This window comes from Pimephales promelas, chromosome 21, assembly GCF_988280905.1.
Source record: "Pimephales promelas chromosome 21, fPimPro1.hap1.1, whole genome shotgun sequence".
Classification (NCBI taxonomy): domain Eukaryota; kingdom Metazoa; phylum Chordata; class Actinopteri; order Cypriniformes; family Leuciscidae; genus Pimephales; species Pimephales promelas.
The window spans coordinates 8,870,862-8,883,822 of record NC_142789.1 but is presented as its reverse complement, the minus strand read 5'-3'; positions in this window follow the sequence as shown (position 1 = coordinate 8,883,822).

Below are 12,961 nucleotides of genomic sequence, written 5' to 3'. Positions count from 1 at the left end.
CAAAGCACTAAGGAAGGGTTTAGTTCTTGAATGCAATAAAGTGCATATTACATATATGGTATTTTTGATGCACAACGTTCTTCATGCACAATCCACATCTCTTCATTGCACAAAGCAAGGGGTGTTTTATTGCAATGCATAAAATATCGAACTTGTTCCTCTTTGCAATGAAAAGAAAATGTATGCATGTGCTTTCGCATGCATTTCTATTTTACAAACTAGATTGTTTGTGCACAGACGAGAAAACATCACGTTATGCCTTTTCATTGCAACGAAGAACAAGTTAGATTGTTATGCAATCCAATGAAACATATTAGGTGTTTTCTATTCATTGCACAGAGAGACATGTTAGTTATTGCGTGCATATTCTTTAATGCACAACGTTAGACGTTAGATGTGTTTTCGTTGAACAACGGAATGAGTTAGATATTGCATGCGTTCCTCTGTTGCACAAAGGAACGAGTAAGTTATTGCATTGCACGACCGCTCAAGTGATGTTTTTTCGTCAGTGCACAAAAGAATTAGTAGTAGAATCCATGCGAAAGAGTCAAAGGGTCCTCAATGGTTTTAATAAATATTAACTTATTGACTTTTGATGATTTGTAAGCTATAGATAGGTTCCTTTTTTTTCCTAGTGAACATATTTCTGGCTCACGGGTACTTTAATCTAAGCCATAGAGAAGTCCATATCTGACCTATTGTACTAATTTCTGGTCTATATTTCCTCAAATGTTTTTAAATAATATCAACTAGACTCAATCTGATGTTATATACATAGAATCATTTTTGACCTACTGAACATGTTTCTAGCCTAGGGTAATTAATTGATCCTTCTCATGATGTTATTTCAGCCAGAAAGATATTTGACCTACTGAACATATTTCTGGCCCAAAAGTACTTGATCTTGAACTTTCCATACATACTCATAGACTCCAATAAATGCTTCCTAAGCCATGGAAAAGTCCATATCTCAACTTTTGAACTAATTTCTGGTCAAAGGTTTCTCAAAAACTTTAAAACGATATAAACTTATAGACTCCTTCTGATGTTATATTACATAGGTCAATTTTTGACCTCCAGGAACACTTTTATGGCCCACAGGTCCTTGGTATGTGGGTTATTATACCGAGAGATTTACTTCTCATGATGTCATTTCAGCCAGACAACAATTTGACCTACTGAACATGTTTCTGGCCCAAAAGTACTTGATCTTGAACTTTCCAAACATACTCATAGACTCCAACAGATGCTTTCTAAGCCATAGAGAAGTCCATATCTGACCTATTGAACTCATTTCTGGTCAAAGGGTCCTCAAAAGGTTTTAAACAATATTAACTTATAGACTCCTGATGTTACATTAGCTATACATAGGTCAATTTCTGACCTCCAGAAACACATTTATGGTCCACGGGTATTTGATGTTTGGGTTAATGTACCGAGAGCTTTGCTTCTCATGATGTAATTTCAGCCATAAATATATTTGACCTACTGAACATATATCTGGCCCAAAAGTACTTGACCTTGTACTTTCCATTCATACTCATAGACTCCAACAGATGCTTCCTAAGCAATAGAGAAGTCCATATCTGACATATTGAACTAATTTCTGGTCAAAGATTTCTCAAAAAGTTTAAAACAATATAAACTTTTAGACTGCTTCTGATGTTATGTTAGATATACATAGGTCAATTTTGACCTCCATGAACACATTTATGGCACATTTCCAGAAGAAAATGTGAAGTGGAGCTTGAAGCGGCAAATCTCAGCACCCGGTTGCTAGGGTGTTCTGGGAGGTTGCTACGGTGTTCTGGGTGGTTGCTAGGTGTTTTTTTAGGGTATTCTGGGTGGTTGCTATGGTGTTGCTATGCGGTTGCTAGGGTATTCTGGGTGGTTGCGAAGGTGTTCTGGGTGGTTGCTAGGGTGTTGCTAGGCGGTTGCTGGGGTGTTAATGGTGGTTGCTAGGGTGTTGCCAGATGGTTGCTGGGGTCTTCTGGTTTGTTTCTAGGGTGTTCTGAATGGTTGCTAGGCTGTTGCTTGGTGGTTGCTAGGGTGTTCTGGTTGGTTGGAGATTTACTTCTCATGATGTCATTTCAGCCAGAAAAATATTTTACCTACTGAACATGTTTCTGGTCCAAAAATACTCGATCTTGAACTTTCCACACATACTCACAGACTATGTAATATAACATTCTGATGTTATATGACATAGGTCAATTTTTGACCTCCATGAACACTTTTATAGCCCATGGGTACTTGATCTGTGGGTTAATATACCGAGAGATTTACATCTCATGATGTCATTTCAGCCAGACAAATATTTGACCTACTGAACATGTTTCTGGCCCAACAGTACTTGATCTTGAACTTTCCATACATACTCATAGACCATGCAATATAACATTCTGATGTTATATTACACAGGTCAATTTTTGACCGCCATGAACACTTTTATGGCCCACGGGTACTTGGATCTGTTGGTTAATATACCGAGAGATTTACATTTCATGATGTCATTTAAGCCAGACAAATATTTGACCTACTGAACATGTTTCTGGCCCAAAAGTACTTGATCTTGAACTTTCCAAACATACTCATAGACTCCAACAGATGCTTCCTAAGCCACAGAGAAGTCCATATCTGACATATTGAACTCATTTCTGGTCAAAGGTTTCTCAAAAAGTTTAAAACAATATAGACTTTTAGACTCCTTCTGATGTTATATTAGATATACATAGGTCAATTTTGACCTCCATGAACACATTTATGGCACATTTCCTTAAGAAAATGTGAAGTGGAGCTTGAAGCGGCAAATCTCAGCACCCGGTTGCTAGGGTGTTCTGGGAGGTTGCTACGGTGTTCTGGGTGGTTGGTAGTTTTTTTTAGGGTATTCTGGGTGGTTGCTAAGGTGTTGCTATGCGGTTGCTAGGGTTTTCTGGGTGGTTGCGAAGGTGTTCTGGGTGGTTGCTAGGGTGTTGCTATGTGGTTGCTAGTGTATTCTGGGTGGTTGCGAAGCTGTTCTGGGTGGTTGCTAGGGTGTTGCTAGGCGGTTGCTAGGGTATTCTGGGTGGTTGCGAAGGTGTTCTGGGTGGTTGCTGGGTTGTTCTGGTTTGTTTCTAGGGTGTTCTGGTTGGTTGGAGATTTATTTCTCATGATGTCATTTCAGCCAGAAAAATATTTTACCTACTAAACATGTTTCTGGCCCAAAAGTACTAGATCTTGAACTTTCCATACATAGTCATAGACTATGTAATATAACATTCTGATGTTATATTACATAGGTCAATTTTTGACCTCCATGAATACTTTTATGGCCCACGGGTACTTGATCTGTGTGTTAATATACCGAGAGATTTACATCTCATGATGTCATTTCAGCCAGACAAATACTTGTATTTGACCTACTGAACATGTTTCTGGCCCAAAAGTTCTTGATCTTGAACTTTCCATACAGACTCATAGACTCCAATAGATGCTTCCTAAGAAGCCATAGAGAAGTCCATATCTGACCTATTGAACTCATTTCTGGTGAAAAGTTCCTCAAAATAGTTTAAAACAATATAAACTTATAGATTCCTTCTGATGTTATATTAGCTATACATAGGTCAATTTTTGACCTCCAGGAACACATTTATGGCCCACGGGTACTTGATCTATGGGTGAGTATACCGAGAGATTTACTTCTCATGATGTCATTTCAGCCAGACAAATATTTGACCTCCTTCTGATGTTATATAAGATATACATTGGTCAATTATATTAGATATACATAGGTCAATTTTTGACCTCCAGGAATACATTTATGTCCCACGGGTACTTGATCTGTGGGTTAATATACGGATAGATTTACTTCTCGTGATGTCATTGAACTCATTTCTTGTCAAAGGTTCCTCAAAAAGTTTAAAACAATGTAAACTTTTAGACTTCTTCTGATGTTATATTAGATATACACAGATCAATTTTTGACCACCAGGAACACATTTATGGCACATTTCCAGAAGAAAATGTGAAGTGGAGCTTGAAGCTGCAAATCTCAGCACCCGGTTGCTAGGGTGTTCTGGGAGGTTGCTACGGTGTTCTGGGTGGTTGCTAGGTGTTTTTATTAGGGTATTCTGGGTGGTTGCTATGGTGTTGGTATGCGGTTGCTAGGGTATTCTGGGTGGTTGCTATGGTGTTGGTATGCGGTTGCTAGGGTATTCTGGGTGGTTGTGAAGGTGTTCTGGGTGGTTGCTAGGGTGTTGCTAGGCGGTTGCTGGGGTATTCTGGGTGGTTGCTATGGTGTTGCTATGCGGTTGCTAGGGTGTTGCTAGTCGATTGCTGGGGTGTTAATGGTGGTTGCTAGGGTGTTGCCAGATGGTTGCTGGGGTGTTCTGGTTTGTTTCTAGGGTGTTCTGGATGGTTGCTAAGCTGTTGCTTGTTAGTTGCTAGGGTGTTCTGGTTGGTTGGAGATTTACTTCTCATGATGTCATTTCAGCCAGAAAAATATTTTACCTACTGAACATGTTTCTGGTCCAAAAATACTTGATCTTGAACTTTCCACACATACTCACAGACTATGTAATATAACATTCTGATGTTATATATTACATAGGTCAATTTTTGACCTCCATGAACACTTTTATGGCCCATGGGTACTTGATCTGTGGGTTAATATACCGAGAGATTTACATCTCATGATGTCATTTCAGCCAGACAAATATTTGACCTACTGAACATGTTTCTGGCCCAAAAGTACTTGATCTTGAACTTTCCATACATACTCATAGACCATGCAATATAACATTCTGATGTTATATTACATAGGTCAATTTTTGACCTCCATGAACACTTTTATGGCCCACGGGTACTTGGATCTGTTGGTTAATATACCGAGAGATTTACATCTCATGATGTCATTTCAGCCAGACAAATATTTGACCTACTGAACATGTTTCTGGCCCAAATGTACTTGATCTTGAACTTTCCAAACATACTCATAGACTCCAACAGATGATTCCTAAGCTACAGAGAAGTCCATATCTGACATATTGAACTCATTTCTGGTCAAAGGTTTCTCAAAAAGTTTAAAACAATATAGACTTTTAGACTCCTTCTGATGTTATATTAGATATACACAGGTCAATTTTGACCTCCATGAACACATTTATGGCACATTTCCTGAAGAAAATGTGAAGTGGAGCTTGAAGCGGCAAATCTCAGCACCCGGTTGCTAGGGTGTTCTGGGAGGTTGCTAGGGTGTTCTGGGTGGTTGGTAGTTTTTTTTAGGGTATTCTGGGTGGTTGCTATGGTGTTGCTATGCGGTTGCTAGGGTATTCTGGGTGGTTGCGAAGGTGTTCTGGGTGGTTGCTAGGGTGTTGCTATGTGGTTGCTAGGGTATTCTGGGTGGTTGCGAAGCTGTTCTCGGTGGTTGCTAGGGTGTTGCTAGGCGGTTGCTAGGGTATTCTGGGTGGTTGCGAAGGTGTTCTGGGTGGTTGCTGGGTTGTTCTGGTTTGTTTCTAGGCTGTTCTGGGTGGTTGCTATGCTGTTGCTTGGTGGTTGCTAGGGTGTTCTGGTTGGTTGGAGATTTATTTCTCATGATGTCATTTCAGCCAGAAAAATATTTTACCTACTAAACATGTTTCTGGCCCAAAAGTTCTTGATCTTGAACTTTCCATATAGACTCATAGACTCCAATAGACGCTTCCTAAGAAGCCATAGAGAAGTCCATATCTGACCTATTGAACTCATTTCTGGTGAAAAGTTCCTCAAAATAGTTTAAAACAATATAAACTTATAGATTCCTTCTGATGTTATATTTGCTACACATAGGTCAATTTTTGACCTCCAGGAACACATTTATGGCCCACGGGTACTTAAACTATGGGTGAGTATACCGAGAGATTTACTTCTCATGATGTAATTTCAGCCAGACAAATATTTGACCTCCTTCTGATGTTATATAAGATATACATTGGTCAATTATATTAGATATACATAGGTCCATTTTTGACATCCAGGAACACATTTATGTCCCACGGGTACTTGATTTGTGAGTTAATATACCGATAGATTTACTTCTCGTGATGTCATTGAACTCATTTCTGGTCAAATGTTCCTCAAAAAGTTTAAAAAATGTAAACTTTTAGACTTCTTCTGATGTTATATTAGATATACATAGATCAATTTTTGACCACCAGGAACACATTTATGGCACATTTCCAGAAGAAAATGTGAAGTTGAGCCTGAAGTGGCAAATCTCACCACCCGGTTGCTAGGGTGTTCTGTGTGGTTGCTAGGTGGTTGTTAGGGTATTCTGGGTGGTTGCTATGGTGTTTTTATGTGGTTGCTAGGTGCTAATGTTGCTAGGCTTTTGCCAGGTTGTTCTGGATGGTTGCTAGGGTGTTGCTAGGGTGTTTTAGGTCGTTACTATGGTATTCTGGGTTGTTGCTATGGTGTTACCAGGTGGTTGGTAGTGTTCACATATGGTTACTAAAGAGTTTCTGTAATGTTTTTGGGCATGATTTAACTCTTAACTAATAAATTATTTTGTAATATAATGATATAAACTAATCAATATGTTTATATTGTTTGAAACCTTTTGAGGACCCTTTTACCATAACAATATAAACTTATAGAGTCCTTCTGATTTTGTATTAGCTATACATGGGTCAATTTTTGACCTATGTAACACATTTATGGCACATTTCCAGAAGAAAATGTGAAGTGCTGCTTGCAGTGGCAAATCTCACCACCCGGTTGCTAGGGTGTTCCCGGTGGTTGCTACAGTGTTCTGGATGGTTGCTAGGTGGTTGTTAGGGTATTCCGGGTGGTTGCTAGGGTGTTCTGGGTGGTTACTAGTGTGTTGCTAGGTGGTTGCTAGGGTGTTCTGGGTGGTTGCTTGGGTGTTGCTAGGGTTGGTTGCTTGCTAGGGTGTTGCTAAGGTGTTCTGGGTGGTTGCTAGGCGGTTGCCAGAGTGTTGCTAAGGTGTTCTGGGTGGTTGCTAGGGTGATTTAGGTGGTTACTATGGTAGTCTGTGTGGTTCCTATGGTGTTTCTAGGTGGTTGGTAGTGTCCAAATTTCTATAGAGTTTTTATAATGTTTTTGGCAATTGATTTATAAATCATCAAAAGGAGCCCATAAGTTTTTCAGAAATAATTTCAATAGGTCAGATGTGGACAATTCTATATGGCCTAGGAACCATCAAAAGGAGTCTATGAGTATGTAGAAAGTTCAAGATTAAGTACACATGGGCAAGAAATACAGTCTGTAGGTCAAATATCTGTCTGGCTAAAATAACATGATAAGAGGTTATTCTGTATAGTATCCTGATTTTCAAAGAACACCTTAGCCATATAGTTAAAAGAAGGACTCTTTTATGGCTTCAGTAACATCAAAAGGAGTTAATGACTATGTTTAGAATGTTCAAGATCAAGTACTCGTGGGCCAGAACTATGTTCAGTAGGTCAAAAAGGAACCTATCTATAGCTCATGTAATATCAGAAGCAGTCTAAAAGTTTTTCTTGTTTAAAAACTTTTGAGGACCCTTTGACCAGACATGAGTTAAATACTTAAGATATGGACATTCTATATGCCTTAAAAAGCATCAAAAGGAGACTATAAGAATTTATACAAAAAGTTCGAGACCTAGTACTCGTCGGCAAGGACTATGTTTGTGGGTCAATGAGGAACCTCTAGGCCTAGGAAGTAGTCTAAGAAGTAGCATAATAAGTAGTATATTTAGTATGTATAGAAAGTTCAATATCAGGTACTCGTGGGACAGATATATGTTCAGTATATGTTCAAATATCTTCCTGCTCATAAAACATCATAAGTAGTAAATATCAATGTATAGTAACCTAATGATCAAGTACCCTTTGACCAGAAATGAGTTCAATGGGTCAGATATAAACAATTCATATGGCTAATGTGTTCATTAGTTAAATAAGGATTCTTGTATGGCTTCAGTAACAGCAAAAGGAGTCAATGAGCATGTTTAGAAAGTTTAAGATCTAGTACTCGTGGGCCAGAACTATGTTCAGTAGGTCAAATAGGAACCTTTGTATAGCTTTTATATCATCAAAAGGTGTCTAATAAGCTTATATTGTTTAAAAACTTTTGAGGTCCCTTTTACCAGAAATGAGTTCAATAGCTATACTATGCACTGTAACGCTCATGTGTTGTTTTCTAGTCTGTGCGCAAATAAATTAGTTTGTAAAATAGAAATGCATGCTAAATCACGTTATATCTTTTCATTGCAACTAGGAACAAGTTAGATATGTCATGCAATGCGACGAAACACATCTCAGGTGTTTTCTTTTCATTGCACAGAGGTTAGTTATTGCGTGCAGAATCATAACAAGGAACAAGTTAGATATGTCATGCAGTGCGCTAAAACACATCTTAGGTGTTTTCTTTTCATTGCACAGAGTTTAGTTATAGCGTGCATATGCATAACGAGGAACAAGTTAGATATGTCATGCAATGCACTGAAACCCATGTTAGGTGTTTTCTTTTCACTGCAGAGAGGTTTTTGCGTGCATTTGCGTCCATATGCATAACGAGAAACAAGTTAAATCTATCATGCAATGCGACGAAACACATCTCACGTGTTTTCTTTTCATTGCACAGAGGTTAGATATTACTTGGATATGCATAACGAGGAACAAGTTAGATAGGTCATGCAATGCGATGAAACACATCTTAGGTGCTTTCTTTTCACTGCAGAGAGGTTAGCTATTTGCGTGCATATGCATAACGAGAAACAAGTTATATCTATCTTGCAATGCAATGAAACACATCTTAGGTGTTTTCTTTTCATTGCACAGAGGATAGTTATTGCATGCATACATAACGAGGAACAAGTTAGATAGGTCATGCAATGCATTGAAACAGTTGTTTCTTAGTTGTTTTCTTTTCATTGCACAGAGGTTATTGCGTGCATAACGAGGAACAAGTTAGATATGTCAATGCATTGCAATGAAACACATCTTAGGTGTTTTCTTTTCATTGCACAGAGGTTAGTTATTCCGTGCATATGCATAACGAGTAACAAGTTAGATATGTCATGTAATGCACTGAAACACATCTTAGTTGTTTTTTTTCACTGCACAGAGCGAGTTATTGCATGCATATGCATAACGAGAAACAAGTAAGATCTGTCCTGCAATTCACTGAAACACATCTTTGGTGTTTTCTTTTCACTGCAGAAAGGTTTTTGCGTGCATTTGCGTCCATATGCATAACGAGAAACAAGTTATATCTATCATGCAATGCGACGAAACACATCTCAGGTGCTTTCTTTTCATTGCACAGAGGTTAGATATTACTTGGATATGCATAACGAGGAACAAGTTAGATAGGTCATGCAATGCGATGAAACACATCTTAGGTGCTTTCTTTTCACTGCAGAGAGGTTAGCTATTTGCGTGCATATGCATAACGAGAAACAAGTTATATCTATCTTGCAATGCAATGAAACACATCTTAGGTGTTTTCTTTTCATTGCACAGAGGATAGTTATTGCATGCATACATAACGAGGAACAAGTTAGATAGGTCATGCAATGCATTGAAACAGTTGTTTCTTAGTTGTTTTCTTTTCATTGCACAGAGGTTATTGCGTGCATAACGAGGAACAAGTTAGATATGTCAATGCATTGCAATGAAACACATCTTAGGTGTTTTCTTTTCATTGCACAGAGGTTAGTTATTCCGTGCATATGCATAACGAGTAACAAGTTAGATATGTCATGTAATGCACTGAAACACATCTTAGTTGTTTTTTTTCACTGCACAGAGCGAGTTATTGCATGCATATGCATAACGAGAAACAAGTAAGATCTGTCCTGCAATTCACTGAAACACATCTTTGGTGTTTTCTTTTCACTGCAGAAAGGTTTTTGCGTGCATTTGCGTCCATATGCATAACGAGAAACAAGTTATATCTATCATGCAATGCGACGAAACACATCTCAGGTGTTTTCTTTTTATTGCACAGAGGTTAGTTATTGCGTGCATATGCATAACGAGGAACAAGTTAGATAGGTCATGCAATGCGATGAAACACATCTTAGGTGCTTTCTTTTCACTGCAGAGAGGTTAGCTATTTGCGTGCATATGCATAACGAGAAACAAGTTATATCTATCTTGCAATGCAATGAAACACATCTTAGGTGTTTTCTTTTCATTGCACAGAGGATAGTTATTGCATGCATACATAACGAGGAACAAGTTAGATAGGTCATGCAATGCATTGAAACAGTTGTTTCTTAGTTGTTTTCTTTTCATTGCACAGAGGTTATTGCGTGCATAACGAGGAACAAGTTAGATATGTCAATGCATTGCAATGAAACACATCTTAGGTGTTTTCTTTTCATTGCACAGAGGTTAGTTATTCCGTGCATATGCATAACGAGTAACAAGTTAGATATGTCATGTAATGCACTGAAACACATCTTAGTTGTTTTTTTTCACTGCACAGAGCGAGTTATTGCATGCATATGCATAACGAGAAACAAGTAAGATCTGTCCTGCAATTCACTGAAACACATCTTTGGTGTTTTCTTTTCACTGCAGAAAGGTTTTTGCGTGCATTTGCGTCCATATGCATAACGAGAAACAAGTTATATCTATCATGCAATGCGACGAAACACATCTCAGGTGTTTTCTTTTTATTGCACAGAGGTTAGTTATTGCGTGCATATGCATAACGAGGAACAAGTTAGATAGGTCATGCAATGCGATGAAACACATCTTAGGTGCTTTCTTTTCACTGCAGAGAGGTTAGCTATTTGCGTGCATATGCATAACGAGAAACAAGTTATATCTATCTTGCAATGCAATGAAACACATCTTAGGTGTTTTCTTTTCATTGCACAGAGGATAGTTATTGCATGCATACATAACGAGGAACAAGTTAGATAGGTCATGCAATGCATTGAAAAAGTTGTTTCTTAGTTGTTTTCTTTTCATTGCACAGAGGTTATTGCGTGCATATACATAACGAGGAACAAGTTAGATATGTCAATGCAATGCAATGAAACACATCTTAGGTGTTTTCTTTTCATTGCACAGAGGTTAGTTATTCCGTGCATATGCATAACGAGTAACAAGTTAGATATGTCATGTAATGAACTGAAACACATCTTAGTTTTTTTTTTCACTGCACAGAGCGAGTTATTGCATGCATATGCATAAAGAGAAACAAGTTAGATCTGTCCTGCAATTCACTGAAACACATCTTTGGTGTTTTCTTTTCACTGCAGAAAGGTTTTTGCGTGCATTTGCGTCCATATGCATAACGAGAAACAAGTTATATCTATCATGCAATGCGACGAAACACATCTCAGGTGTTTTCTATTTATTGCACAGAGGTTAGTTATTGCGTGCATATGCATAATGAGGAACAAGTTAGATAGGTCATGCAATGCGATGAAACACATCTTAGGTGCTTTCTTTTCACTGCAGAGAGGTTAGCTTTTTGCGTGCATATGCATAACGAGAAACAAGTTATATCTATCTTGCAATGCAATGAAACAAATCTTTGGTGTTTTCTTTTCATTGCACAGAGGATAGTTATTGCATGCATACATAACGAGGAACAAGTTTAGATAGGTCATGCAATGCATTGAAACAGTTGTTTCTTAGTTGTTTTCTTTTCATTGCACAGAGGTTATTGCGTGCATATACATAACGAGGAACAAGTTAGATATGTCAATGCAATGCAATGAAACACATCTTAGGTGTTTTCTTTTCATTGCACAGAGGTTAGTTATTCCGTGCATATGCATAACGAGTAACAAGTTAGATATGTCATGTAATGCACTGAAACACATCTTAGTTGTTTTTTTTTTCACTGCACAGAGCGAGTTATTGCATGCATATGCATAACGAGAAACAAGTTAGATCTGTCATGCAATTCACTGAAACACATCTTTGGTGTTTTCTTTTCACTGCACAAAGCGAGTTATTGCGTGCATATGCATAACGAGGAACAAGTTAGATAGGTCATGCAATGCGATGAAACACATCTTAGGTGTTTTCTTTTCATTGCATAGATAGTTATTGCATGCATATATAACGAGGAACAAGTTAGATATGTCATGCAATGCATTGAAACACAGCTTAGTTGTTTTCTTTTCATTGCACAGAGGTTATTGCGTGCATATGCATAACGAGGAACAAGTTAAATATGTCATGCAATGCACTGAAACACATCTTAGGTGTTTTCTTTTCACTGCACAGAGCGAATTATTGCGTGCATATGCATAACGAGAAACAAGTTAGATCTGTCATGCAATGCACTGAAACACATCTTAGGTGTTTTCTTTTCACTGCACAGAGGTTAGTTATTGCGTGCATATGCATAACGAGGAACAAGTTAGATAGGTCATGCAATGCGATAAAACACATCTTAGGTGTTTTCTTTTCATTGGACAGAGGTTAGTTATCGTGTGCATGTGCAATGCAATCCTAAAGCACAAGCATTGCAAATCTCTTCGTTGCACAAAGGAACAAGTTAGTGTGTGCATTGTAAAGCGATCGCTCTTTTGATGTTTTCTCGTCAAAACACAAATTAATTAGTTGTTGAATGGAAATGCATGGAAAAGCACGCGTGTTTTATCTTTTCTTTTCATTGCAAAGAAAAATAAGTTAGAAAATGTAAGAATTGCAATGAAACAACACACCTTATCCAGTCAAAGCACTAAGGAAGGGTTTAGTTCTTGAATGCAATAAAGTGCATATTACATATATGGTATTTTTGATGCACAACGTTCTTCATGCACAATCCACATCTCTTCATTGCACAAAGCAACGGGTGTTTTATTGCAATGCATAAAATATCGAACTTGTTCCTCTTTGCAATGAAAAGAAAATGTATGCATGTGCTTTCGCATGCATTTCTATTTTACAAACTAGATTGTTTGTGCACAGACGAGAAAACATCACGTTATGCCTTTTCATTGCAACGAAGAACAAGTTAGATT